This window comes from Microtus ochrogaster, unplaced genomic scaffold (genome assembly GCF_000317375.1).
Source record: "Microtus ochrogaster isolate Prairie Vole_2 unplaced genomic scaffold, MicOch1.0 UNK368, whole genome shotgun sequence".
NCBI classification, from domain to species: Eukaryota; Metazoa; Chordata; class Mammalia; order Rodentia; family Cricetidae; genus Microtus; species Microtus ochrogaster.
In genome coordinates, this window is record NW_004949466.1 from 8,254 (window position 1) to 12,249 (window position 3,996).

Below are 3,996 nucleotides of genomic sequence, written 5' to 3' on the forward strand. Positions count from 1 at the left end.
TGTGTGGGTAGAGATAGAAAGAATATGAAGTTGTGTGGGTAGAGATAGAAAGAATATGAAGTCTTGTGGGTAGGAAGGTGAGAATCTGGTGAGAGTTGGAGGAGGGGAAAGAGTATAATCAAAATGTATAGTATGAAAAAAATAAAGCAAAAATTAATTTAAAGAAAGGAAGTTTCCATGTGATCTAATGATCAGGCAGGGTCTTGAACCTCTCTCTGATCTAGGCCTTTTGTCCCCTTCTCTAGGCTGCATCCTTGAATATGAAAACACATGGCAGGTACATCATTGGCCTTCACAGGTGAGGCCTCTTCATCCTGGGACTTCCCTTGCCACCCCCAGGACTGCACTAGAAGTGATAATAATCCATATGTGTATTATGATATCATGACCCACGGGTGATTCTTATAGACAAAGAGGACATGGAAAGGGTCTACTCACCTGGTCTGATATCTAATTCCAGGTTTACTTTTTTATCATTCCCTAGACCAGGGATTTCTACCCGGCAGCAGTAGGTCCCACGGTCAGCTAGAGTCACATTTTCTATGGTCAGGGACACATCTCCTTTGAGGAAATTCCCCTTTAGCTGGTATCTTCTGGATTTCTGATGTATCACATTTCTTTCATCAGTGCTGAGCACTCAATTGTCACACTGTGACAAAAGACAGGGTCCCTTGTCCCAGCACACAGGCACAGGTGTCCCATAGGCAGCTAGACTGTAGTTGCAGGGCAGATACGCATTCTTACCGACCTCGACTATGACTGCATTTTCCAAAGACCCTACACAAAGAGGAGAGGAGGGCGAGACAGTGAGGGAGTGGGTCCATTTCTGTTGGTAATGCATCATAGAATTAAAGAGGAAACTCTGGCTGCTCTGTTGGGAGGAGGATTGACAGTGCCAATGATTCTCTGTCACCAGAGGAAGCAGCAAGTCCTGTTAAAACACTTACGATGATTGCCCATGCCTCTAAACCTGGAGCTTGGCAGGTGGAGACAGGAAGATCCCAAACTAGCCTGCATAATGAAATCATCTTTCAAAAAATAAATTAACAATCCAGAAAGTGATGACTGCCTTTAATCCCTGTACTGAGGATTCTGTGGCAGAAATGCAATGAGTTTGAGGCCAGCGGGGGCAACCTCTGCTCATTCCCTAAAATGACTGCCTCCATTGGACTGAGAAGGAACATGAGAACCTGCATGTCTCTCAGTTCCCATGTGTTGGGGGCCTTTGATCCCCACCCCCACCCCATCACAAGCGCATACTTTTCAGCCCTCAAAGAGATCCATGAACAGTTTCTTAAAGATCAAAAATCCTGGGTTAATGAAAAACAAAAATTGTTGGCTGGCTGTGTGTTCATTAGCAAAGGAAAGGTAACCTAATAATTCTCAATCTCTCTCTTTCTCTCTCTCTCTCTCTCTCTCTCTCTCTCTCTCTCTCTCTCTGAGATAAAAGTTCTGACAAAACAAAACTAGTAGCTTGCATATTTGAAACTCTTCAAATGTTGTACTGAAGTTTAAATTCCTTTATAACATCACACACATACACACACCTATATAATAAAGTATTCAGACCACATAAAAGATACTTGAAAGCAGGACCACCTCTCCCAACTCTTCCCATCCCCCTGGAGCTCAACCATTAAAAAACATCCACACATTGCTGCCTCCTGGCAATGCTTACACACATAACTGGGCACCTTGCTTCTCTCTGTAGCATTGTGATTCCCAGCATCTGTATCAGGTTGTTGAGTTAGGCTCCCTGCTTCTCTCATGGATATGTCTAATTTACTTACCCAATCTCCACTGTTGACATTGAGGTTACTTCCCAACATATACTATTAGAAATAGCATCACTATGCCCATCCTCTATCTCTGTCTTGCTCTCTGTGTAATAACTTTTTTCCATCTGAAAATTACCCGCCCAGACTTACTTGCAAGTAGCAGTAGCAACAGCAGCAGGACACCGTTGAAATTAAGATGTGAAAACATTAGTACTTGGCGGGGAAAAGCAAAGGCCAGCTCAGTGTAGGCACAGCTTTAGCTCTCCAGTTAAAATGGTACTTCCTCTAACTTCTGTCTACCCCAGAATCATGAGGGCTGACCACACCCACTCAGGGTCAACCTACTTCTCAGGGTGTCTGACCACACAAGGTTCCCGTGTTAGTACAGCTAGTCACATCTGAGAACGTTCCTGTTCTACGTCACGTCACAGTAGACAGAGCCTGCTGGCACTCTGACGTTTATCACATGAAATCAACAAAAAGGAAGCAGTATTTCAGGGAAAGAAAAGTATTAGTCATGCCAAAAGTCTTCTAACATCTCAGATGAAATAGCCTGTATAAACCATGTGTAAACCCAGCTGGTTACTGAGGAACAAAAAATATAAACATGTCACTCGTGTATTTGTGCTGTCAGGTCCCTCTCCGTCAATCAAGCCTGTGACTGCTGTCCTTGCAACACCTGGAGTGGGAGCTGAAGCAATGAAGCCGGACATGTGGTGCACATCTTTAATCCCAGCTGCAGGGAGGCAGAGAGAGGCAGGTGGATCTCAGAGTTTAAGGCCAGCCTGGTCTACAGAGCTGGAGTTCCAGGAGTGCCTACACAGAGACAACCTGTCTGGCTAAATAAATAAATAAGCAAGCAGTGAATGTCATATTTCTTATCTTTACATGTATAAATTACATCTATGCCAATCGAGAGCCCAGTTCAAATCCTCGGTCTAATACACTTTAGAATGTAATCTATAAGCTTATTGTATCTGACTTTTCATGTTTATAATGGTATTGAGACAAGGAAATGATCAAGACACCATTACAAGTGGTGCATCTTTTTATAATTCCAGTCTCAGGAGGCTGAGTTAGGAGGATCACCGAGGAGGAGGCCAGCCCGGGCTACGCAGAATGGCCTCTGTTAATGATGCTGAATAAGTTGTGTCAGCAATGTATACAAAGCCCCCAAATCATTCCGATTTTGATCTTCAAAGTTTCCAAACCTTTCGTTTAGGAAACACATACTTCTTCAGCAATGTTCCTTGCCCGCTATTTGGATAGAGCTGTGTGGCCCTCACTATTCCATCCCATCTCTGTTTCCCTGGAGGAGAGGGGGACTTTGAGCAGAAACTGTCAGGATGTGTGAAGTTCCAGCCATGCCATTTATGATCAAGTTACCATGTCAGACACCAGCACTCTTGGCCGTTGAAGAATGACATTTATCTAGACACCTTCAAAACAAATGCTTTGCCACAGAGGGAAGTCAACGTACAGACTGTGTGATTTCTGAAAACCCGCTGGGTTTTTGCTGAGTCAGTCCTTCCTGGCTTCCCCCGACACTCGCTTTCTTTCCTTAGAGGCATTTAATCTAAATATCTAACTTGTTCAGTGTGAGAAATTCCACGGTGCCATGGAACGAGGTCTACTCAAGAGGTGCTGTTTACTCCCTCATGTTACAGACGAGAGAGATTCAAGGAGAATGACTGGTCCCAAGTACATGTTTAGCAGTGTAGAGTGAGAACAGCCCCCCTGAGTCCTAGACTTGCACTATAAACTATGCTGCATGAATTTAATGTCTTTATCTGGACCACTACTAGCAACTTGAGGGAAGTATTCCTGTATAATGGAGAGAGGGTTAAACCTGAGGCTGAGGGCCATATTGACTCTGCAAAGGTCTTGGGGGAAGATTCCCAAAGTGCCAGCTTGTGGTTCTGTGTTGTCCATTCGGCGGCAGCTCCGAGAACTGAGACAAACTTTTACTGCCTTGCTTTTTCTTTCTTGGCTTTGTTTTGTTTGACATGAGGTCTGATGTAATCTAGGCTGACCTAGAACTCTCTGTGTAGCCCAGGACAGGTTGGCCTCAAACTTCTCATCCTCTGTGCCTCTTCTGCCTAAGACCTAGCACTGTACATACGGTCCCTCATGCCCATTTCTGTGAGCAGTTCTGTAAAACACCAATTTGATATATATATATATATATATATATATATATATATATATATATATATAT

At 43.7% G+C, this 3,996-nt stretch overlaps 1 pseudogene; it reads right to left on the reverse strand.

Annotated features, from left to right (window-relative positions):
* Window positions 1-2,034, reverse strand: part of LOC101991362 — a 3,637-nt pseudogene extending 1,603 nt beyond the window's left edge.
* Between the last annotated feature and the right edge of the window lie 1,962 nt (window positions 2,035-3,996).